The 26,547-nt window shown below is 45.7% G+C and overlaps 1 protein-coding gene across 1 annotated transcript in view; it reads right to left on the reverse strand.

The window, feature by feature from the left end:
- Positions 1–26,547, reverse strand: part of LOC122791455 (mucin-6-like) — a 1,068,266-nt gene that overhangs the window by 322,901 nt on the left and 718,818 nt on the right. The gene's annotated exons all lie outside the window — the stretch shown is intronic.

A 26,547-nucleotide genomic window follows, 5' to 3' on the forward strand; every position in this document is an offset into this window, starting at 1 on the left:
CTAGGGCTTTCTGACTCTGAGACTGAACACTTGCAGTTTGATCAGAAATCCACACCTAAAAGTTTCCCTTAGCACCTCTTATTACCAACATATTTTCCTGTGATGTACAGCCACCTCTGTTTCCATGTCTGCTTACATACAAGCTTTAAAGTAATAATGTTGGTTTACCTGTCCTTTAATGACTTGGATTCTACCTTTGCCATACTGTCCACCCCAGGCTTAATGCTATGCTTACCGGGGGTTGCCAGTGGTTCAACAGGGCATTTAGAAGCACTGGGCTTTCTTTAGTTTGTTTATTAGGACTTGCAGAGATGGAACTTCGTTCAATAGTAGTTTACAGACTGTACTTCATCTGCTACAGTACATAAAAGGCTTGCATCTTTGAGCTTACATTTCAGAGTGGGAGCTCATATTTATTTATTTATACTGCCTAAGCACCTGCTGATATGGTGATTTCTTGACTTGTTTGACCTGTTTTTTTATGATTTACTTATTTCAGTGGTATAATTGGCTTTGACTCTCCAATGGATACATTGCATGTGATATTTTTACCCTCGTTTACATTTATTATATGTTTTATGCAATATTCTTGTCTTTAACTGTATTTATTTTGATGATTTGATTTTTGCATTATGTATAATGGTCAGTTTTTGTATCTGTTTTGTGTAAAATCATTTGTTTTACATTTCATGTTTCATACAATATTTTATCTTTACTTGTATTAATATTTCCATTTTTATTATTTGATTTTTGCATTATGTTTAACATTACAATCTTTGTGTTTAGATTTTTTGTGTAAAAGCACCTTAATGTAGCTTGAAGCTGAAGTCTTTATAACCTGCTGCTTCCAACAATTTCCAAATCAAGTAATACACAAATTCTCTTAAGTGTTTTTATTACCATTGATATAAGAACTGATTTAATGGAATTTATGTCTTAACTTGCTTGTTTTCTCCAGTCATAATTTAGAACCTTTGCATTGTTTGTCCCAACTTGTAATATGTTGCAGACATGCAAACTTTCCTTTATGGGACATTGTCCAATAGGCTACTTTACATGCATCCCATCAGCTCATTTGTTCCTCCAGGGCTGAGAGCCAAACATTCCCAAGCTCTACAATGGTTCTCTAAGTCATTTGTTTCAATTTGAGGGCCTGGTTATGCAATGTGTTCCCCAGGAGGTATAAATCAGGCATTACAAAGCAGGCCATTCTACCAATACAGTGCAGGTCCTTTGCCGCAGCACTCCTAATCCCTCCCCCACAGGTAGCCAGAAATGGCTGCTTGAGCAGGGAATGATATTTATGATCCAACTCCCTATAACACTTGTCTCAGTGGCACATGCATCTCTTAAAAGTGTGAGTCCACAAGCAATCACCTACCTACCTACCCACCAAAAGACATTACTAACATAGAATCCAGGCCACATCCCTCCTTTCCTCAGAATGAGCAAGCTGGTTTTGCCTGCTATAGTCCATGTTCATCCACCTGTCCTCCTAATCAAACATGGCCACATTGACATAACTGAATTCTGAAGTCATGAATACCAAAATTAAATAAGCATTTGACAAAGACAACTGTGAAGAAGTTACCGTCAAAGCCCAAAATATCCATAGCAACACTGACTGTATTTCAAGTTATACTATCCAGCCAAGTTTTATCCATCTAAAATAACTATACCCGATGCATCTGTTTTAGTTTTTCAAACAGCATGCCAGTGTGGATTGCCTGACTTATGCCTATAAAACAACATTCAGCATTAATGCATGGTATACAGTTTAAAATATTGAATCTCAAATAGATAATATATTTGTTGTCGGTGAAAATTGCCCCCGATTAACAAAATGGCATATAGCCAAATCCAGTCATAACTCAGTGTAAAACAATGACATGTAATATAGTCCCCACCATAACCTCTAATTCACAATATAAGGTGTATAATACGTAACACAGCCTCCTCCATAACATTTGCTGTTCTATACAAAAGTATAATGACATATAACATAGTCTCCTCTGTATCCTCATATGTACTACATAATAACTGTAATCAAATGTAACTTAGCCTCCTCAGTAAACTCTTGATATAAATTTAATTTTCAAATCCTTTTGGGTTTCTAATATCATTACAGGAATGGACCGCTTCCCTAAAGTATGATTAAAGTTTGTGAAATTAATACTGCTTCAGTCTTTGGTATTAGCTAAAAGTGCTCTTCTCAGCAACCGCAATGTTCCCAGAACTGATTACTTCTGCAATTCATATGGAGTTATATGCATCGGTAGCATCTCAAAATACGACTGTAAATTATTTTTAGGAGACCCATTGCTCTTACTACTATTGGAACTATCTGGGAATCCTTCTTCCACATCATCCTCATTTCTGCCTGCAAATCCTGGTATTTTATGATTTTGTTTTTCTCTGTACATAAGACACTGTAACCACTGCGCATAGCAATTTCATTGATCAATGCTACTTTTTTGTCTTCTTTTCATGGACTACTATAACTGCTTTTCTTGCATATATTTTTTTGAACTGTTGATAATGGGTGATCCCATGTTAATATAAACTTCATAATTTTCTATGATGCTTTGGGGCTCATGTTTCCAGTGTTTTCCAGCTACTTCAATATTATAATGTTTCCACAATACCCAGTGAAACAGTCTTGCCACATTATTATGCCTTTCAGTAAACAGGCCCTCTATCACTGGTGTAACACACTCAGCAACAAGATGTGCAATAGTTTCCAGTTCTGTTTTACAGAACCTGCATTTATCTGTGTCTGCAACATGCACAATGGACTTTGTACATCAACTTGTACATAGTCCACTATCCTGGGCCACCAATATTAACCTTTCATCTTTTGGTTTAAATTCACCTCTAACTATTCCTGTGTCAAATCATGATCGACATGAGGTTGTTGTAGAAATTTTGTGTACTTGCAACTATATTTAGGCGTTTTTCATATTACTTGCTTCTCATCTGGTCCTTCACCTTATATTCTTTCTTTTGTTTTTCAGCACATTCAGTTGCTGCCTGGTTTTTATCTACTTCTGGTTTGATTCTCATTTCCACTTGAGACTGATATGCGTTCTGCTAAACTAAGCAGGAAAGTCATCATAGACTTGCTCTCCTTATGTTTTAAAACTTTCACCATGTTTGGATCTGGTGATGCCAGCAGATATTTATGCAGTCCTATGATTGCATATCTATACATGTAATCAGTTTCAAGGAGGCCCATACCTCCTTCAGAATGGGGAATATATAGTTTTGGTAGAGACTGATTTTTATATATCATTTAATAAGCAGGACACATTTTTCTTGTTTAACTGATCCGATACCTCTTGGGGCCAATCACCCTAAACTGCAAGTTAAAACAAGAAATGCAAATGGGTTTATAGCTTGAACTTTTTTTTCTAGATGTCAGGGCTGTTTTTAGCATTAATTTCTGTCTTCTAAAATATTCCTTACTGAGGTTTGTTCATATTTGTTCAAGTTTTATTGTTGATTCTTCATCAGTTTCCAAATATTTATACACCCCCTCTAGCTCAAGTTCCTTTATATTACATTCCCATCCCAGACTGATATTTTCTTGGTGCTGCAGTCTTCCTGCTTTAAATGTTGCTTTTACACATTTATCAAGACCGAGTGACATTCTCATATCATCATCTTGAGAAAAATTTGACCACTTGCAGTTGTGCTTTCAGCTCCTCATCTGATGAATTATACAGTTTTAAATCATCCATAAAAAGAAGATAAGTCTTTACACTTTGTTTTCTTGGAGACAAATTTTATCCATGACCAAATCTAAGCGTTTCTGCCTGTGCTGATATATTTAATTTATTATTTGCAATAGTGTACAGTAGATCCCTGTCTGTTCTGATACTGTGCATTGCTTTTATCACGTCTATCGTTCTAAGTATTTTTGTTGATCTGTTTCCTCTTCTATAGTCTTTTTAACAATGACACTTCTTGTCTTAACTCCCTTATAGATTTCTCTGTCCGATACTTCTGTGATGGCATTTGATTTCTACCCTTCCTTCCCCTATTGTCCTGCATTTTTTTTGGGGGGGGGTAAGACTTTATCTATTCGCTTTTTTTTGGGGGGGGGGGTAAGACTTAGAAGTTATGTACCTACCATAACGTTCCATGTTAGTTGTCTTCTTCTCGCCTTCTTTCTTGCTGGATGGGTTCGGAGCCGATCCTCGGCTCCGACTCGGACACTCTAAAAGCTCGAGAGCTAGTTCCACCGGCTCGAGGCTCCCCTATATCCCACAATGCTAGGCGGTAACTCCTCAGATCTCGTTTGAAAGCTAAGGCCAGCAAGAAAATTCCATAAGGAACAAAGAAAAACTCCTCTAGGTCTGTCCTGGCTAGGGGGAAAGAGGGTGGGACGCAAGAAAGAAGGCGAGAAGACAACTAACATGGAACGTTATGGTAGGTACATAACTTCTAAATGTTAAGTTGTCAATCTCGCCTTCATTCTTGCTGGATGGGACCGCGTCCCTAGCACCTTGTCCCGGGTGGCCTATCGGAACAGACTCTTGAGTACAGTGGAACCAAAGTTGGCTCGGTCTCTAGAGGCCAAGTCCAACTTATAATGAGAAATGAAGGTATGGGGAGAAGCCCAAGTATCTGCAGAACAAATCAAATCAATAGGCAACCTATCTTGGAAAGCTATAGAAGTGGCTAAAGCTCTGGTTGAATGAGCCCTGGGTTTGGATGGCAACTGTTGATGTCTTATCTCATATACTAGGGTAATCAACGAAGTAAGCCATCTAGAGAGAGACACTTTAGAAACTGAAAGGCCCATTCTACCTTCTGCATAAGAAACAGTTGGTCAGATTTCCTGAATTGTTTGGTCCTGTCTAAATAGTACCCAAGTTGGCGATGAACATCTAAACAGTGTAACTTTTGTTCTGACCTATTAGAATAATTTGGGAAGAAAACAGGAAGCTCAATGGTTTGATTCAAATTTGCCAGTGAAGCTACCTTGGGCAAAAAAGACGGGTTAGTACGTAAGGACACCCTATCCTTATGAAATACAAGATAAGGGGGTCGACAACACAGAGCATGGAGTTCAGAGACTCTTCTAGCTGAAGTGATAGCTACTAAAAAGAGTGTTTTCCAAGAAATAAGAAGTTATGTACCTACCATAATGTTCCATGTTAGTTGTCTTCTCTCGCCTTCTTTCTTGCTTGATGGGTTCGGAGCCGATCCTCGGCTCCGACTCGGCACTTGCTAAGCTCGAGAGTCACTTTTACCAGCTCGAGGCAGCCCCATATCCCATGATGCAAGGCGGTAAGTACCCAGATCTCGTTTGATGACAAAGGGCAGTAGCACCAAGCATAAAACACTTCCCAAAGGAAGAAAGAAAGAAAGAAAGCCTACAGGATGTAAGAAAGACCAGGACTGAATGGTCTTCAGCATAATAACTCCTTAGAGAAACAAGGTCTGTCCAGGCTCGGGGGAAGGAGGGAGGGTCGCAAGAAAGAAGGCGAGAGAAGACAACTAACATGGAACGTTATTGGTAGGTACATAACTTCTTAATGTTAAGTTGTCAATCTCGCCTTCATTCTTGCTTGATGGGACCGCGTCCCTAGCACCTCTATCCTGGGTGGCTCAATGGAACAGACTCTTGAGGACTGTAGAGCCAAAACTGGCTCTATCCCTGGAGGCCAAGTCCAATTTGTAATGGGAAACAAAAGTATGAGGAGTGGCCCAAGTGGCTGCTGCACAAATAGTGTCTAAAGGAAGTCTAGCTTGAAAGGCTGTAGAAGTAGCTAAACTCCTAGTTGAATGTGCTTTAGGTTTTGAGCACAGCTGTTTTCCCCTGAGCAGACAAATTTCAGAGATGACCGAAGAAAGCCATCTAGACAAGGTCACTTTAGAGACAGGAAGGCCTTTCTTGTTATCCGCATAGGAAACAAAAAGTTGATCAGATTTCCTAAATTTTTTAGTTCTGTCCAAATAATATCTGAGTTGGCGGTGGACATCAAGATAATGTAGTTTTTGTTCGGCTCTGTCTGAATAGTTTGGGAAAAATACAGGGAGATCAATGGATTGATTCAAATTGGTCTTTGAGGCGACCTTAGGCAAAAAGGTCGGATTAGTTCTCAATGATACTCTGTCTTTGTGAAAAACCAAATAGGGGGGTCGAACCGATAGAGCATGAAGTTCAGACACCCTCCTGGCCGATGTAATAGCTACTAGGAATAAAGTTTTCCAAGAAAGAAATTTTAGGGAGCAAGAAACAGCTGGCTCGAAGCGGGGAAGAATCAAGGATGTCAGCACTAAATTTAGATCCCATTGAGGAGGAGGATTCCTGATTGGAGGCTTTAGCAGGAAAATTCCTTTCAAGAAGGTCCTACAAAGCCTATGGGACATAATATTGTGATCTGCAATCCCGACATGAAAGTTCGAGATAGCAGCCAATTGAACTCTGACTGTGGAAGAAGAGGAGCCTGCATGAAAAATCTCTGCTAAGAAGTCCAGGACTGCCTGAACAGGGGCAGTGAAAGGATCAATATTCTTGGCATTAGCCCAATAAGAGAAACGTTTCCATTTGCTTGCATAAATCCTCCTGGTAGAGGATTTTAAAGAAGTTACTATGATGTCTCTAACAGGGTTAGAGATCAAAGGAAGCCTGGCTAAGGAAGGAAGTGGAGCAACCATGCTGTGAGGTTGAGAGAAGGGATAGACCGGTGCAGCTGACCGGACTGGTGAATCAGAAGATCTGGCACTGGGTCCAGATGCCACGGCTGCACCAAAAGGTGACGATGGAGGAACGGAACCAAACTTGTCGAGGCCAGTAAGGAGCAATGAGAATCAATTTGGCTCTCAAAACGGTTGCTTTCTGGATAACTTGAGGGATCAGAGGAAATGGAGGAAAGGCATAAAGAAGTCCCTGGGGCCAATCCTGGGTCAGAGCGTCTCTGGGGATGGCCTGGAAGAGGAAGAGAGAGAAGAAGTCTGGGCATTTGCTGTTTTGGGGAGTAGCAAAAAGATCGCAACATGGACGACCCCATTCCAGAAAAATCTCTTCCGCTATAGATTGCTTGAGAGACCACTCATGAGGCATGAGAATAGCTCTGCTCAATCTGTCCGCTACAATGTTGGTTTTCCCAGGGATATGCGTTGCTACCAGAAACCGATGAGAGGAGATTGCCCATTGCCATAGTCTGAGCTTCTCGACACAAGGGGTAGGACTTGGTTCCGCCCTGTTTGTTGATATACCAAACTACAGACATGTTGTCTGTGTGGACTGCAATTGTCCCTACAGGAAGAAAGTCGTTGAGGGCTTGCAACGTTAAAAGCACTGCTCTCATCTCCAGGACATTTATGTGCAGGTGGTTCTCGAACGGCTGCCACGTCCCATGAACCATCCTGCCCTGATAATGACCCCCCACCCGATCAGGGAGGCATCCGTGGTGACAGTGGCTACCGGGGATGGGGGTACAAAGTGTCTGCCTTGGTGAACCTGGGGAGATGTGATCCACCAAGCAAGATGATCTTTGCAAGTCTGTGTCACCAGAATCTGGTGACGCATTGGAAGTTGTTGGTACGACCACTGTGTGAACAGCATCCACTGAAGAAGGCATGTAGAAGCGAGCCAGGGAAGAAGAGTAATGGCCGCAGCCATGAGGCCTAATACCTTTAGAACCATTCTGGCCTGTACTTTCTTGTTGGCTAGAATGATCCTGACATGACTTTGAATGTCTGAAACTCTTTGATCTGTAAGGGTAGCTGACATCCGAACAGTGTTTAAGTTTGCCTATGAAAGTAATAGACTGGCAGGGCGATAAGGATGACTTTTGAAGTTGATCGAGATGCCCAAAAGAGTACAAAGCTTTATTGTGTAATCCCTGGCTTGAATAAGCTGATGCCTGGTGGTGGCTGAAAGGAGCCAGTCGTCGAGATACGGAAACACCTGGAATCCTTGGCGTCTCAGGTGAGCCGTGACCACTGCCATGCATTTGGTGGACACTCTGGGCGCTGTAGTGAGACCAAAGGGCAGGGCTCTGAACTGGAAATGACTGGACCCCAGCCGAAAGCGGAGAAATCTCCTGGAGCGTCTGTGAATTTTGATGTGATAGTACGCATCCTGAAGATCTATTGAGCACATCCAGTTGTCCTTCTGTAAGAAGGGCAGAATTGACTGAAGAGTGACCATTCGGAATCTTGTCTTCCTCACAGACTTGTTGAGCCTGCTGAGATCCAATATTGGTCTCCAGTCTCCCGTCTTTTTGGGGACCAAAAAGAACCTTGAGTAGATTCCGGGCTCTGAATGGTCTGTTGTAACTGGCTGAATGGCTCTTTTTTGCAGTAGTTTTGAGACTTCTAACTCTGCAATTTCCCTTAGACCGGGTGGTACATCTGGAAGGGAATTTGAGGGGTAGAAAGGACTTTCCTCGAAAGGAATTATGTAACCCTTGGATATGATCGACTGTACCCATCTGTCTTGAGTGAGGGAGTGCCAGGCTTCTGGGTACAGTGATAATCTTCCCCCGACTGCCTCCAAGGAGGGACAGCCGGGCAACATCTCAGGGATGCTGAAAGGGCTTGTCAGAGAGAGGCTCTCTGTTTCCCTGGTTTTGGACCCCTCTGCCTCTAGTGCGGTGTCTGTTGTTGTTGCCCCCTCTACCTCTAGGGGTAAACTGACCACGTGAATCCGGCGTGACTCCTTGGGATTTATGAACCACATTTTGCCACCTTTCTGTCCTTTGGGGTAAGGTCTAGAAGGGGTGGAAAACGGACTCCTACGGCAGAAAGAGTCTTGCCGTCCTGCTCACACCTGGTCAAAGTTTCCTTCACTTGAGGGCCAAACAAAGCTGACCCATCAAAGGGAGAATTTGTGAAGGACGCCTTAAAGGGATCTGCAAAGTCACATAGCCGCATCCAGGCTTGGCGTCTAAGAGCCACACCTGTACCTGCCGCCCTACTCGCTCCATCAGCAGCATATGATATTAGCCGCATGGAGGAGTTTGCAATGGAATTCAGGGTTCCTAGCTGCAAAGCAATTTTTTCCTGAGCCCCTGCAGCTGTAGGATCCTGTACAACATCACCTAGCTCCTTAAGGATATCCCTTTGGAGTCTGGTGAAGTGACATAGGTAATTCAGCGAACGCATAGCAAAGGTCGCTGAGGAAAACATCCGCTTACCGTACCTATCCATGGTCCTAGAGTCCTTATTAGGAGGATGGACGGGTACGGAAGGATCTGCAAGTTCCTTCTTGGTGGCAGCAGCCACCACCATGGCATCAGCGGGGACACCCTTAGTGAGGAATTAAGGCCTCCTAGGGACTGGCTCTACAGAGTCAGGAGCAGCCCACGCCTTTCGGGCAATAACCTGCATAAGGGGGTCGAAAGGCGGAGACACCCAGGAGGTGGAGGGCCGAGATCCAAACGCCTCTAGGTATACTGACTCATCCTCAGAGGGATTATTGGTGGGCCAGTTTCCCCTCTGTCTAAGGAGTTCTAGGATGTCTGAGAAGGAGACATCCTCAGAGGGGGATCTTGGGGATCCCTCTGACTCATCTAAGTCAGTATCTGAAGTGATAGACTCGGGGGAGTCTACATGTTTCCTCTTACAGGTCCTCTTCCCAGGAGGATCTCCCGAAACATCAGGAGAATCCTCGGAAGAGGGGGATATTCCCAATGGGGAAACCTGAGGCGGAGGATCTCTGGGTCCTGTAGCAAGAGAAGTGGCAGAGATGTCAACAGGCACTATAGAGGGAGGAGCTAAGGGAACAGACTGCTGGCTGATACCAGTGGCCAGCACACTCTTCATCACCTCGAATGCTCCCCTCCCAGGAAGGTCCGAGAGAACCCGTTCCGAAGAGCTAGGAACTCCAGGGACCACCGAAAGGGAAGTCTCCGAGGCAGATGTCGGAGCAGAGCTCACCAAGGCCGAGGCTCCAAGGGGAAGAGCGGGTTCGGACAAGGGTCCGATGCCACTCACCCCCTCGGAGGAGACCATGGAAGCCCGGCCACCGAATCCCTCTAAGGAAGGTCTCGAAGAGGAGATAAGAGTAGAGGCTGAAGGAACAGAAGGGGGTATCTGTCCCTCAGCCGTAGCAGTAACCATTCCCGAAGACTCCAACTCCAAGCTCTGGGGTAGAGTTGAAGGAGGAACTGCAATGGAGTGTGGACCAATAGCCGTCTGTTGAGACGGACTATGTAACATTTGGGCCAGTGCCTGTGACTTAAGTAATCTACTGACCACTCTCTCTAAATCATGGTCAGAAAGCCTGGATGACCTTGAAGATCGGCTCCGATGGCTCCGTTCCGAGAGGAGAGGTGAAGCCGAGCCGAAAGTATCGGCTCCAAGGAAGGAGACCTAGACCTCTTCCTCGAAGGAGCCATCGGAACCGATGAAACTATTGAACCTGTCGGAGCCGACAACTTATCGGAGCCGACAGGTAGCTACGATGCATCGGCTCCAGCCGGAGCCGATACAGCCACAAAAGTAACGGTGTCGGAGCCGACACCGATGCCTGAGCCACATGGTGGTCGGAACCGATCGGAGCCGACACCGAAGTGGTCGAACCAGAATCGGCACCGATAGCCATCGGTGCCGAAGGTTTAGTTAACCCAGAATCGGCTCCAGCCGGAGCCGATCTCGACTCTGAATGAGTCGGAGCCGAGGCCGCAGGCTTGGACACAGAAGCCTGGGCCTTGGAAGACTTAGAAGTCTTGGATGGAGCCGACTTAGCCGGAGAGCCCTCCGGCTTAAGAAGGCCCCTCAAAATCAGCTTATTTCTTCTTTCCTGCAGGACTCTCTGGCTGAAAAAATGACATATAGCACAGGAGTCCTGCAGGTGAAGAGGCCCCAGACAGTACAGGCAAGAAGTGTGACCGTCTGTCAGAGACATTTTCTGACAGCATGAGTCACACTTCTTAAAGCCTGAGACCCTTTCTTTAGACATGGTGTAAAAACCCACAGACACACACACCAGTCAAAGAAATTAAATTAAATATACCAAAAGGTATAACTAGTAAACACACACACACACCCTAACAGGGGGGGGGGGGATGGGATGGGTGAAAGTCTGACTAAAAAAGTAAGAGGAGACAGAGAATTTTCTGTCAGAAAAGGTTTAAAACTGATATAAAACTAACAATTAAGGGTTTTTTTGTTAAAAGGGGCTAAAATAGCAAAGTAGCAAATCACTTACCAGGAGCTGGTAAAAGGAGGACCTCATCAGCGAAGCGGCAAACGAGATCTGGGTACTTACCGCCTTGCATCATGGGATATGGGGCTGCCTCGAGCTGGTAAAAGTGACTCTCGAGCTTAGCAAGTGCCGAGTCGGAGCCGAGGATCGGCTCCGAACCCATCAAGCAAGAATGAAGGCGAGATTGACAACTTAACATGTAACTTTATTGAACATGAAGCCGCAGGTTCAAAGGGGGAAAGAATTAAGGACGTCAGAACCAAGTTGAGATCCCATTGGGGATGAGGATCTCTGATGGGTGGTTTGAGGAGAAAAACTCCCTTTAAAAAGGCTTTGCAGAGTTTGTGAGACATAATGGAGGACTCTGAGACTCCAACATGAAAGTTCGAAATTGCTGCCAATTGAACTCTAAGGGTAGATGGAGACGAACCTGAGTGGAAAAGTTCGGCTAGAAAGTCTAGAACTGATTGAATGGAAGCAGTGAAAGGATCTATATTCTTTGACTGCGCCCAATAGGAAAAACGTTTCCACTTGTTATGATAAATCTTCTGAGTGGAAGATTTATGAGAGGCTATCAAAATATCTCTGAGTGAGATATCAGAGGAAGCGTGGCTAAAGTTGGAATTGGAGGAACCATGCTCTGAGGTTCAGAGAAGGAAGGGAGTGTTACAACTGACCCGACTGATAGGTCAAGAGGTCTGGAACTGGGTCCAGATGCCAAGGTTGCTCCAACAGATAACGGTGGAGAAATGGGAACCAAACCTGTCGAGGCCAGTAAGGGGCAATGAGGATCATGGAAGCTTCCTGAGCGATGGCTTTCTGTATCAGCTGAGATATCAGTGGGAAGGGAGGAAAAGCATACAGAAGTCCCCGGGGCCAAATGTGCACTAGAGCGTCTCTGCTGGGGTGGCCTGGTTGGGGAAAGAGGGTGAAAAAATTGTCGCACTTGCTGTTTTGGGGAGTAGCGAAAAGGTCGCAGCAAGGCCGGCCCCACTTTCGAAAAACTTTCTCCAACACTGAATTCTTCAGAGACCACTCGTGAGGCATGAGAATAGCTCTGCTCAATTTGTCTGCAATCACATTGGACTTCCCGGGGATGTGCGTTGCTAACAGAAATCGCTGAGAAGAAATCGGACATTGCCACAGTCTGAGTGCCTCTCGACATAGGGGGTAAGATCTGGTTCCGCCTTGTTTGTTGATGTACCACACTACAGACATGTCGTCTGTCTGAATTGCTATAGTTCCCTTGGGAAGAGAGTCTTGTAAAGCTTGCAACGCTAGAAGCACTACTCTCATCTCTAGGACGTTTATGTGCAAGTGACACTCGAATGGTTGCCACATGCCCTGGACTGTCCTGCCCTGGTAATGCCCCCCCCACCCGATCAGGGAGGCGTCCGTTGTCACTGTAGCAACCGGAGGGGGAGGGACGAAAGGTCTCCCTAGGAGGAGCTGGGGAGATGTGATCCACCAAGAGAGGTGATTCTTGCACGATTGAGTTATCCGAATAGGATGGGACATTGGAAGTCTTTGGTAAGACCATTGTGTGAAAAGCATCCATTGTAAAATTCTCATATGGAAGCGAGCTAATGGTAGAAGGGGGATGTCCGCCACCATAATTCCTAAGACTTTCAGGATCAGTCTGGCTTTGACTTTGTTGCTCTGTAAGACAAGAGAGACCTGCCTGTGTATGTCTGCTATTCTCTGCTCTGTGAGTCTGGCTGACATATTGACTGTGTCTAGATTTGCGCCTATGAAGGTAATAACACGACAAGGCAATAAGACAGACTTTTCGTAGTTTATTGAAATGCCTAGTGCCTGACATGTGTGAAAGGTGTAGTCTCTGGCGAGAAGTAAAAGATGCTTGGTGGGGGCTGTAAGGAGCCAGTCGTCTAAATAAGGAAACACCTGGAATCCTTGTCGTCTCAGATGAGAGGCTACCACTGCCATGCATTTGGTAAACACTCGGGGGGCTGTAGTGAGACCAAAGGGCAGGGCTCTGAATTGAAAATGACTGGTTCCCAGCCTGAAGTGGAGAAACCTCCTGGAGCGTCGACTCATTCTGATGTGATAGTATGCGTCCTGGAGATCTATCGAGCACATCCAGTTGTCCCGCCCCAAAAGGGGTAGAATGGACTGCAGCGTGACCATCCGGAACTTTGTTTTCTTGACAAAGTTGTTCAAGTTGCTGAGATCCAGAATGGGTCTCCAGTCCCCTGTTTTCTTTGGAACCAAAAAGAATTTGGAGTAGATTCCGGATCCTGTTTGGTCTGCTGGAACTGGTTGAATGGCTCTTTTTGCGAGCAGCTTTGAAATTTCTAAAGCTGCTTGCTCCCTTTGACTGGGTGGAACGTCTGGAAGGGATTTTTTGGATTGCTTCGGAATGAAAAGGAAAGGGATTCTGTAGCCTTCGGAAATGATAGACTGTACCCACTTGTCTTGAGTTAGGGATAGACAGGCTTCTGGGTACAGTGACAACCTTCCCCCGACTGCCTCCGAAGGTGGACAGTCTGGCAACACCTCAGAGATGCTGAAAGGGCTTGTCGGAAAAGGATTCTCGACTGCCCTGATTCTGCAGGCCCCCTCTGCCTCTAGGACGGCATCTACCATTATTCTTCTCCCCTCTGCCTCTAGAGGGGAATCGACTCTGTGCGTCAGGCAAATCTCCTTGAGATTGTTTGCGGAACCACATCTTTCCCCCCTTCTGGCCTTTGGGGTAAGGTCTAGAAGGAGTAGAAAAATGGACTCCAACGGCAGAGAGAGTTTTGCCATCAGTCTCGCACCTAGTCAGGGTTTCCTTCACTTGAGGACCAAAGAGGGATGATCCATCAAAGGGGCAATTAGTGAAGGATGCCTTGAAAGGGTCGGCAAAGTTACATAGCCGCATCCAGGCGTATCTACACAAGGCTACACCTGTACCTGCTACTCTACTTGCTCCATCCGCCGCATATGAAAGGAGGTACATGGAGGAGTTATAGAATTAAGGGTTGCCAGCTGAGAGTTCATCCTATCCAGAAAGCCCGCAGCTGTTGGGTCCTTCAACATTTCACTCGCTTCCTTGAGCAAATCCCTCTGAAGACGAGTGAAATGACACAGGTAATTCAGTGATCTCATAGTAAAGGTCGCTGACGAGAACATCCGCTTCCCGTACCTGTCCATTGACCTAGACTCTGTTAGGAGGATGGACAGGCACCGAAGGATCAGCTAACTCCTTCTTGGTGGCCACAGCCACCACCATAGCATCAACAGAGACGCCTTTGGTCAAAAATTCTTTGTCCTTGGGGGCCGTAATGAATTTTGATGGTCTCCTGGGGGTGGGTTCCACTGAATCAGGAGCCGCCCAAGCCTTCTTTGCCACCACTTGCATAAGGGGGTCAAATGGAGGGGACACCCAGGAGGTGGAAGGGCGAGAGCCAAATGCCTCAAGATACACTGATTCATCCTCTGAAGGGTTGAGGGCTGGCCAATTCCCCCTCTGTTTTAAGATTTCAAGGATGTCTACAAAGGAGACATCTTCAGAGGGGGAACGAGGGGAACCTTCAGAATCCTCTAAATCAGTGTCAGAGGTGACAGACTCAGGGGAGTCAATGTGCTTCCTCTTGCACTGCCTCTTCCTAGGGGGCTCTCCTACAGGATCAGGAGAGGCCTCGGAAGAGGAGGAGATCCCCACTGGGGAAACTTGAGGAGCTGGCTCTCTACGGTCGGGGATGAGAGAGTGAGTAGAAATCACCGAAGGCACCATGGGGGGAAGGGCAGAAGGAGCCGACTGTGGAGTTGAACCTGGTTCTAACACGCTCCTCATGACCTCGAAGGCACCTCCGTCAGGCAGAGCCGGAGGTCTCCATTCTGAAAAACTGAAAACCTCCCCCAGCACCGACAGTGATGGCTCCGAGGTCGATGTCGGAGCCGAACTCACCAGCGCCGAAGCACCGAGAGGGAGAGCGGGGTCGGACAAGGGTCCGATGCCACTTGCCCCCTCGGAGCCGACGAGGGAAGTCTGGCGCAGAGGTTCTTCCAAGGAAGACATCGGAGCAGACGACGGAACCGAAGGCAAAGGTATCGGTTCCGACCGAGCCGCCCCAGCTCCGAACTCAAAAGAGTCAGAGGAGGAACATTTTGAGTGATGGGAATCGTTCTCGACTGTTGAGTCGGACTTTGAAACATCTGGGCTAGTGCCTCAGACTTAAGAAGTCGACTCACTACTCTCTGAAGGTCATGGTCCGATAACCTGGAAGACCTAGAAGAGTGGGATCTATGGCTCCGTTCAGACAGCAAAGGAGATGCTGGAGCCGAATGAACGGAGCCGATAGATGGAGATCGGGACCTTTTTCTAGATGTCGGTTCCGACAACTTGATCGGAGCCGACTCAGCTATGTCTTCCTCGGCTCCAGCCGCAGCCGAGGACACGGTAGGGGCTTTTATTCGAGATTCATCGGCTCCGGCCGGAGCCGATGTTCGAATAGCCTTAGGACCTCCAGAACATGGCTCAGAGGCTGGAGCCGAAGGTCTGGAAGGCGTCAAGGGTTTCCCCAATGATTGAGTTGAGGGACCCTCAGGCTTCAATAAACCCCTTAAAATGAGTTTATTTTTTTGCTCCTGCAGGACTCTAGGGCTGAAGCCATGGCAAACAGCACATGAGTCCTGCAGGTGCAAAGGTCCCAGGCAGTACACACAAGAAGTGTGACCGTCTGTCAGAGACATCTTCTGACAGCACGAGTCACACTTCTTAAAGCCTAAGACCTTTGATTCCTTAGACATATCTAAGGGGAAAGTGTAACCACACAAACACACACACACAGATTACACTTAAAAAATAATTAAAGTAACTTAAATTAAGTTAAAAGTAATTATTAATAAAATCCCTACAAAACACAGTCACTCACTACTAGGAAGGGAGGGACTGGGCCTAGGGCCCGAGGGAAAATTTCTATAGTTTTTTGGAAGGGGGTGGAAATCAACAGGGAATGGATGGACTACTTTACAATAACTATTTATAAAAAAACTAACTTAATATAAGGGGAAAAAGGCTAAGAAAAAAGTACAGTTGTGTACACCTACCATAAATGTAGATGTTCGAGTGTCTTCACTGTTGCAGTCATAACTGTAGGGTGCTCCTGCCAGCAGGCAGCCCGAGGTCGGCCAGAATCCCAAAGTCTGGGTCCGGCGTCGGCTGTATAAGCTAGTATCCTGACGTCAGTACGCCTTGGTACATAGCCCTCAGCCGACGCCATCTTCTCCAGCCTTTCTTGCCCTAGATGTCAGAAGTCCCCAACAAATCAAAAATGAATCCAACAAGGAAACACAAATACACCACAAATATGAGAGAAAGAGGGATAGGAGGGAGGCAAACCCCAACTGCAACAGTGAAGACACTCGAACATCTACATTTATGGTAGGTGTACACAACTGTACTATGTTCTTCGTGTTTCACTGTTGCAGTCATAACTGTAGGGTGGAATCCCAAAGCAGTGTAGAGGGGAGGAGGCTTTAGGTAGAAGAAGCGGAGGCAAGAATACCCTGCAAGACAGCAGAGGCAAAGCCTGCCCTAGACTTAGAAAACAAGGGGAGATTGTAGTGCTTGGAAAAAGTATGCACAGAACTCCAAGTGGCAGCTTCCAAGATATCCTTGGTAGGGACTCTTCTGAGGAAAGCTGTAGAAGTAGCAGCTGCTCTAGTAGAATGACTTCTAATGGTCCCTGGAAACTGTTTCCCATGATGAGTGTAACAAAATCTGATTCCATAAGCAATCCATTTGGAAATAGTTTGTTTAGAAATAGGTTTTCCAAGAGAACTGGAGGCAAAGGAAACAAACAATTGGTTAGACTTTCTGAAATCTTTAGTCTTGTCCAAGTAAAATCGTAACTGTCTGTGCACATCTAATGAATGCAAAATCCTTTCCCCTTTATTTTGAGGATTTGGAAAGAAAGTAGGAAGGTGAATTGTCTGATTCAAAGCCACTTTCGAAATCACCTTAGGCATGAAAGTAGGATTGGTCCTCAAGGATACTTTGTCCTGATGGAAAGTAAGGTATGGTTCCACAGCCATGAGAGTTTGCAACTCTGAGACCCTTCTGGCAGAGGTCAATGCTAATAAAAGAACAGTCTTCCAGGATAGAAACTTAATATCTGAAGATGCAGCAGGCTCAAAAGGAGGCAAAGTAAGTTTTTCTAAAACATAATTAAGATCCCAGGCAGGGACAGGAGGGGTCCTTGGAGGCCGCAAATTTTTAGCCCCTCTCAAGAACTGCTTCACCAAAGGATGTGAAAAAACAGGAGGATCAGAACTGAAATGCGCAGAGATAGCAGAAGCATGAATCTTAATGGAAGAAAAGGAAAGTCCTTTAGATAAAAGTTCCGAAAGGTAAAGCAAAATAGAGGAGAGATCAGGAACCTGAGGATCAGAGCCTCGGTCCTGCATCCAAATAGAAAACCTCTTCCATTTAGAGGCATAGGATTTCCTAGTGCTAGGCCGTCTAGCTTCCAAAAGAACATCCAAGACTTGTTTTGGAAGACTAGAGGAAATCAAATTCCTTTGAAGAGCCAAGCTGCCAAGCAAAGGGTCTTGAGATTGGAATGTAGTAACTGACCCTGATGCTGGGACAGAAGCGAAGGGTTCAGTGGAAGAATCAAAGGAGGCCCCGAGAACAGGAGCTTTAAGGTTGGATACCAAAACTGTCGAGGGCAATTTGGAGCAATCAAGATGAGGAACTTGGGCTTGTCCTGCTTTATCTTCAGTAGTACCCGAGGCAGTAGAGGAAGAGGAGGGAAGGCATATGCTGAAAGGCTTCTCCAGCTGAAGGACAGGGCATCCACTCTCCATGCTGTTTTGTGGAAGGACCTGATGCAAAAGTGAGGCAGCTGATGATTGAGATGGGATGCAAACAGATCTATCTGGGGACATCCCCAAACTGCAGTAATCCTGTTGAACAAGTTGGTGTCTAGCATCCATTCGTGAGGATCTGAAATGTTTCTGCTCAGGCTGTCTGCTAAGAGATTCTGTTTCCCTGGAATGAATTGAGCCTGGAGATGCAGATTCAAATTTAGAGCTGTGTCCCATAAACCCATAGCTAGTCTGCAAAGGGGGTAAGAATGAGAACCCCCCTGCTTGTTGATGTACCACATGACCGTGGTGTTGTCTGTGCGAATTAGCAGAGGCCCTGGTTGTAAAAGGTTTTTGAAGGCTAAAAGGGCATTTTGAACTGCCAACATTTCCTTCAGATTGATGTGCCAGTGAAGATGGTCCTTTGTCCAGGTTCCCTGCTGGCAATTGTCTAGAAAGTGTGCTCCCCAAGCATAATCTGAGGCATCCGTGGTTAGGATTTGAGTAGGTTGAGGGAGACGAAAAGGTTTTCCTTCGTTTAAAGTGCATGCCCTGGACCACCAGAGGAACTCCTTCTGGAGGCAGGGGATCTGAGGAATCAGAATATCCAGATCGTGGTAATGCTGTGACCATACACTTTTCAGATACCATTGAAGCTTTCTCATGTGAAGCCTTGCGTTTGGAATCAACAGAATGCAGGAAGCCATGTAGCCCAGAGCCTGCAGGAATTTCCTTGCAGTGAGCTGAGATAGAGTTGCCAAGGTGTTGAAAGTAGAAACCAGCTGAGTTTGTTTTTCTGGAGTGAGGTAGGCCCTTTGTAAGGTTGTATTTAAGAGGGCTCCCAAGAATACCATTTGTTGAGAAGGGATCAAGTGTGACTTTTTTAAGTTCACTGAGAATCCCAGTAGTAGGAGAAGACGTTGAACAAAGTCCAGATGTTGAAGCAGAAGATCTTTGCTGTCTGCCTGAATAAGGCAGTCGTCCAAATAGGGGTAAATCTGGATCCCCTGAAGTCTGCAGTAAGCCACTACTGGTGCCAGGCACTTGGAGAAGACTCTGGGCGCAGTAGATAAACCAAAGGGCAGAACAGAGAATTGAAAGTGCCTCGAACCTGCCTTGAACCTGAGGAATTTCCTGCGTTCTTGTCTGATAGAGATATGCAAATAGGCTTCCTTTAAGTCCAATGTCACCATCCAGGCGTCCTGAGAGAGCATTGGAATTAGCTGTTGCAGAGTAAGCATCTTGAACTTTGGAATTTCCAAAAAGGTGTTTAACACAGAAAGGTCCAGAATAGGTCTCCATGAGTTTTGTTTTCTGGGAACCAGAAACAGCCTTGAATAAAATCCTTTTCCCATTTCCGAGAGTGGAACAGGCTCTATGGCTCTCATGGCCAGAAGAGCATCCACTTGAGTTAAGGCCTCTGACCAATGAAGTTTTGGCAGATCTGGCCAACCGTGAGTCCTTGGCAAAGTGTGAAAGTGGAACTTGTAACCTTTTAAAATCACGTCCAATACCCATCTGTCCTGGGTAATATGAGTCCAATTTCTGTAAAAGAGACAGTTTTCCTCCGAGAGGGGCGTCCAGGTAAAGGGGTCCTGAAGCCCAACCGAGAGAGTCATTGAGTTTGCTTTCTTTGAGATTGGGATCTGTCTTCTCCCCTTCTAGGTGAAGAAGCAGTCCATTGTCTAGATCTGTAAGAGGTCTGGCCTTGACCACGACCTCTGGAGCGTCTATATCTTCCCCTTTGAGGCCTGTCAGACGTGGGAAAGGACCAATTTTTAGAGGGCCAATTCCTGGAAAATCTAGGAGGCTGAACTTGCAAGAAATCTTTTACAGTCTGCATGGACTTTGCCTTTTCTTCCATCTTGTTAATAACTTCCTCAGCCTTAGAACCAAAAGAACATCTTGTTGAACAGGGGCATCTAATAACTTAGCCTTAACCTGTTCAGGTAAACTTTGTTCACGAAGCCAGGCATGTCTCCTAATCACAGTACCAGAGGCAGCAGCCCTGCAGGAAGCATCCAAAGCATCAAAACCACAATGTAAGCTATGCTTGTTAACCTGTTCAGTAGCATGCAAAACATCCTGAAGTTCCTTATCCTCTGCACAAGCAGGAAGGGAAGCAAGCTTTTGCTTTAAAACAGACAAAAGAAATTGCTGATATTTAAACATATGAAACTGGCAATTTAAAGCCCTTACAGACAGGGTAGCAGAAGTATATACCTTTTTCCCCACCTGTCTAAAGCACGAGAATCCTTCTCAGAGGGAATAGGATTTTTAGAAGTAGCAACCTTAGCAGCCTTAGAGCCCTGAGAAATAGTTTCAGGATCTGCAGAAGGGTTTTTAAATAAAAATAAATGAGAGTTAGGAACCCTATAAAATCTATCAGGCTTAGAAGGAGCAGGAGGCATGGAATCAGGATTCAAATTAACCTCAGAAAAAGCATCATCTACAATGTCCAAGACAGGAGGGATAGCTAAAGGCCTATGCTGAGGGAGAAGAAGAAATTCTCTAAGCCTCTTTTTGGAAGCAGAATATTCCTGTCCTTCCCAATGAAAATGTTCCCTCATCTCATGCAAGGTTTCCCCAAAAGAAAAATCCTCAGGCGGAGAGGCCGAGGGCAAAGAATCCTCAGCATCCGAATCCTCATAAGGGGGAAAGGAATAGTCCTGATCAGAGGAAGAAACAGAAGATACAGAAGATACAGAAGCCTGGTCAGAGAAATCCAGAGTAACATCCTGTCGAGGCCTTTTCTCAGGAGGGGGGTGAGAACCCCTAATCATTGTAAGCAAATCTTCAGCCATCCTCAATAATTGTTTTTGTGTCTTGGGAGTGGATTCAGAAGCAGCTTGAGCTGGAACTTTAGACTTAGTAGGAGTCTTTGTCTTTGCCTTTGCCTTTGAAATAGTGATGTGAGTAGGCCTGAAAACCCCCTCAGAAGCCGGTACCTGCACAGCGTTCCGGACCCATCTGAAGGAGCGACGTCCGAAGGTCCTGCAGCAGTTAAAATAGTGGGCCTTGATGGCTCCCCATGGGAGTCCGTATCGGCCATCGGTTCAGAAGTGGCGGACGACAGGGGCTGCAAAAGCGCCTCACTGACGACAGCCGAACCGGACGCTGGCTCCAGCTGCAACGAGTCCTGTTTGGACCTCGGAGGCCTGTCTTTGTCTTTGTGCTTCTTTTGAACTCCGGTAGTGTCCGACGACATTCTATAATTGAAGCGCCTGCCAAAATAATTTAAAGCCCAATCGTACCTGCGCTTGATAGTACGAGAGTTGAACCTGGCACAGAACCGACAACAAGAAACGTCATGGTCAGGGCCTAAGCAAGGTAGACAGTAAGAGTGGAAATCTTTATGAGGTATTTGTTTCCCACACGCTATACAATTATTAACTTTTTCTGACATCGGAGGAACAAGAAAAAGATTCCCCAACGGGGTACTTAGCTTTGAGAAGAGAAGTAACAACTTCGGACCGACAACAACCAAATATGCTGTTCGAAAATCGCCAACCAACGTTTTGCGAGCTGCTTTCCACCGCACGGCAAGAAAGACTGGAGAAGATGGCGTCGGCTGAGGGCTATGTACCAAGGCGTACTGACGTCAGGATACTAGCTTATACAGCCGACGCCGGACCCAGACTTTGGGATTCTGGCCGACCTCGGGCTGCCTGCCGGCAGGAGCACCCTACAGTTATGACTGCAACAGTGAAACACGAAGAACATCTAGTTTCTATACCAAAAACTAACCTGAGCCGTAGCGGCAAACGAGATCTGAGGAGTTACCGTCTAGCATTGTGGGATATAGGGGAGCCTTGAGCCGGTGGAACTAGCTCTCGAGCTTTTAGAGTGGCCGAGTCAGAGCCGAGGATCGGCTCCGAACCCATCCAGCAAGAATGAAGGTGAGATTGACAACTTAACATTATCTATTAACTTAACTGCACAGTAATGTATCCTATTTACTTCTGTTATATCACACAAATTTATGTTAATAGTCTTGATTAGTGTGTTCATTTATTTTCACAGCCTTCTAACATTTTTGGTCTGACTGATTTCCTGTAATCTATTTCTTTCATTGATGTTAATATATCTATCCATCTCTGTTACAAAAAGCAACTCTTCCACAAGAACATTTTCTTCTAAACTGGGGGCACATTCTTTGTTCTTTCCTGCAGACATTCTACAGAAAGTTCCAAAACATCTTCCAGTGACATACTGTCTTCACATTCTGCGTCATCCATTGCTTTTTCATGTGCAAACTCACTGACCTATCACTCCAAAGCATTGATTTCATCAGAGTTGCCACTATTTCCTGCTCCTTCCCATGCTGTGCAACTCCAGCTGAACTTTTGTACTGGTTTTCTACTGAAGACTCCATAGCATCTTCATGTGGCAAGTGATCAGATGTTTCCCATTCAACCTGATGTCCTTCGTGGTTCACTGTTGCAGTCATCATTGTAGGGTTCTTCCTGCCAGCATGTTGCAGTCATCACTGTAGGGTTCTTCCTGCCAGCAGCAGCCCCCGATCGGCCAGAATCCCAAAGTCTGGATCGGGTGCCAGCTGAGGTCGCATTTATCCTGACGTCAATGTGCCGGAAGGTATAAAGACCTCAGCTGATGCCATTTCCCCAGTCTTTCTTGCCGCGCGGTGCCCTTTGCAGTTCACTGATGCCGGTCGGCCTGTTCCTGTTTGTTTTTGGATCTAATCCCAGGATTTTCGTTTTTTACAGTTAAGTACCCCGTTGGGGAGGTCATTTTCTTGCTCCAGTCAGATGTCAGGAAAAAGTTAATAATTGTATTTCTTGTGGGAAGCAAATACCTCATAGGGATTTTCACTCTTACTGTATTCCCTGCCTGGGTCCTGACCACGACATTGCTAATTGTGTGTTTTGTGCAAGATTTAATCAGCGTACTATTAGGCATAGATATAACTTTGCCTTTTACTATTTTGGAAAAAGGTTTAATTATAACATGTCTTCAGATTCGTTTCAGGCTTCTGGAGTATGTAAGAGGTGCAGGGATGCAGACAGGCCTTCGAGGTCCACAGCAAAGGATGTTACTCAAGTTATTGCCAGTTGCTGGTTCGTCGGTCATCAGTGAGGTGCCTTTGCAGCCCCTGTCGTCTGCCTCTTTTGAACCAATTGCCTGCACCAACTCTGGTGTGGAGCTGATGGGGTCTTCAGAATTGCCAGGGACTGGACCTTCGGATACTGCTCTCTCAGTTGGGTCCGGAGCCAGTAGGTAGGTATCGGCTTCTGAGGGAGTTCTCAGGCCTTCACAGCTTCCTGTAAATGTGGATTTGGGTTTACATGCTAATTCAAAGTCTAAGGCTCCAGCTAAAGTGAAGTGGCTAGCACAGACACCTCTTGATCAGGGTCCTAGGCCTCAGAGGCAGATGCTTAGGATGGCTGAAGATCTCTTAACTATGATCACGGGTTCTCATCCCCCTCTTGACAAGAAGCCTAGATTACAGTCCAATTATGATTCTTCAGACCAAATTTCTGTTTCTTCTGTTTCTTCCCTTGAGCAGGATTATTCTTTTCCTCTTTATGAGGATTCTGATGCTGAAGATTCCTTTCCTTCCACCTCTCCTCCTGAGGATTATTCTTTTGGTGAAACTTTGCATGATATGAGGGAGTATTTTCACTGGGAAGGGCAGGAATTCTCTGAATCCAAGAAAAGGCTTAGGGATTTTCTTCTTCTCCCACAGCATAAGCCTCTGGCTATTCCCCCTGTATTGGACATTGTTGATGTTTTTTCAGAAGCTTCTCTCTCTCCTGATTCTTTTCCCCCTACTCTGGCCAAACCGGATAGGTATTATGAGGTTCCAGATTCTCATAAATTTCTTTTTAAAAATCTTTCACCTGATCCGGAAACAATTTCTCAGGGTTGTAAGGGTGTTAAAGCGGCCTCTGCTAAAAATCCTATTCCCCTTGACCGAGAGTCCAGGGCTTTGGAGAGATGGGGTAAAAAGGTTTATACTTCTGCTACATTGTCTATTAGGGCTTTGAACTGTCAATTTCATATGCTGAAGTATTAGCAATACCTTTTGTCTGTATTTCAACAAAAGATGTCAGCTGTGTCTATTGGTGCAGATAATCAGGAGTTACAGGATTTATTGCATGCTATTGAACAAGTGGGTAAACATACCCTGCATTGTGGTTTTGATTCTTTGGAAGCTTCTTGTAGGGCTGCAACAACTGGCGCTGTTATTAGAAGACATGCTTGGTTAAGGGATCAAAGCTTGCCAAATCAGATTAAAGCCAAACTTTTGGATGCCCCTTTGCAGCACGATGTTCTGTTTGGCTCCAAAGCTGAAGAGTTATTGAAGAAAATGGAAGACAAAGCCAAATCTATGCAGACGGTTAAGGATTTTCTACAGGTGCAACCTCCTAGATTTAGCAGACACTGGCCAACTAAACCTTGGTCCTTTCCGGGGTCGGACAGGTCTCAGAGAGGCAGATTCAGGCGTTCCAGAAGTAGGGGACAGTCACAGTCTCATTTTAGGAATAGGCAGTGGAGTGCCCCCTCTCCCAAGGGAGGTGAAGATAAGTCTCAACCCTACCGAAAACGGTCTTTATGACTCTCCCTTTCTGGTTCCAGGGGCTCCTCTCCTGGAAGCTCCTTTGGGGGGAAGGATTTCTCTTTTTCATCAAAATTGGAACCACATAACCCAGAACAAATGGGTTCTGGACATAGTCTAAACAGGTTACAGATTTCATTTTCACACTTTGCCAAAACCGAACGGTTGGTCAGACCTACCAAATCATCAGTGGGCAGAGGCACAATGGCAGGTTCAGTCCCTCCTGGCTATGACGGCCACAGAATTGGTGCCAAATTTAGAAATAGGGCAAGGTTTTTATTCCAGACTTTTCCTGGTTCCCAGGAAGGAAAATTCGTGGAGACCAATCCTGGACCTCTCTGTACTAAACACCTTCCTAGATATACCAAAATTCAAGATGCTCACTCTGCAGCAGCTGCTGCCTATGTTGGGCAAGAATGCTTGGATGGTGACTTTGGACTTAAAAGAAGCTTACCTGCATATTCCTATAAGGCAAGAGTGCAGAAGGTATCTGCATTTCAAAGTGGGCTCGAAACATTACCAGTTCTCTGTGCTGCCCTTTGTCTTATCTACTGCGCCCAGGGTCTTTACGAAGTGCCTGGCACCAGTAATGGCGTTTTGCAGACAGAAGGGGATTCAAATTTACCCTTATCTGGACGACTGTCTTCTTCAAGTGGACGACAAAGACACTCTACTTCGGCATCTAGCCTTTGTGCAGCATCTTCTTCAGTGCCTCGGTTTCACAGTAAATCTAAAGAAATCAAACCTGGTACCCACACAACAGATTACTTTCCTGGGTGCTCTTCTGAGTACTTCAACCCAGATGGCTTCCTTGACACCAGACAGAAAAGTGCAACTGGCTTCTTTTTTCCGACACCTGGCTTCAATGAAACAACTGACTGCAAGAAAAATTCTGCAGGCTTTGGGTTACATGCCCTCCTGCATTCTGCTAATACCATATGCAAGGCTGCATATGAGGAAACTGCAGTGGTACCTCAAGAGTGTCTGGTCTCAGCATTACCACAGTTTGGAAACAGTGGTCATGATTTTGCCTTGTCTCCAGTGAGAGTTTCTTTGGTGGGCCGAAGCCTGTCTACAGAACAAGGGGAAGCCTTTTTGTCCTCCACCGACCAACCAAGTTCTGACAACAGATGCTTCAGATTATGCATGGGGAGCCCACATGCATGGGAGATGTCTTCAGGGTGTTTAGACGAAGGAGCAAATGCACCTGCACATAAATTTGAAGGAGATTCTAGCTGTACAGAATGCCCTGATTGCCTTCAGGGACCTTCTTCTACCAGGACAATTGTTGATACGGACGGACAACACTACAGTGATGTGGTACATCAACAAGCAGGGGGGCTCTCACTCTTACCCCCTGTGCAGATTAGCTATGAATCTCTGGTACACTGCTTTGACCTGCAGTGTCGACTTACAGGCGCAATTCCTGCCAGGGAAAGAATACACTCTGGCAGACGCATTTCAGATCCACACGAATGGATGTTGGATGTTTGGATATTCAGGATGATTATAAAGGCTTGGGGATGTCCGGACATAGATCTCTTTGCATTCCCTCAGAATCATCAACTTCCAACATTCTGCACAAGAACCTACCACAAACTAGCATGGAAAGTGGATGCCCTCTCATTCAGTTGAAAACACCTCTCAGTATATGCTTTTCCTCCCTTTCCTCTTCTACCTCGGGTACTTCTGAAGATAAAACAGGACAGGCCGCACATGATTCTACTGGCTCCCAATTGGCCTCAGCAATTCTGGTATTCCACTCTGATGAACTTGGTTCAGGAGCCTCCTTGGATTCTGCCTCAAATCTCTCATCTACTGTCTCAACGGGATGGCCGGATACTGCACAGTCATGTCGAGACTCTGCATCAAGCTGCCTGGCGGATCCAGGGTCTGTAAACACCTCTGCCCTTTCCAAACAGGTATTGGATGTAATCCTTGAAGCTAGATGACCCAGCACTAGAAAATCTTATGCGGGAAAATG

The sequence above is a fragment of the Protopterus annectens genome, chromosome 17.part0 (assembly GCF_019279795.1).
Source record: "Protopterus annectens isolate FY-2018-M chromosome 17.part0, PAN1.0, whole genome shotgun sequence".
Classification (NCBI taxonomy): Eukaryota; Metazoa; Chordata; order Ceratodontiformes; family Protopteridae; genus Protopterus; species Protopterus annectens.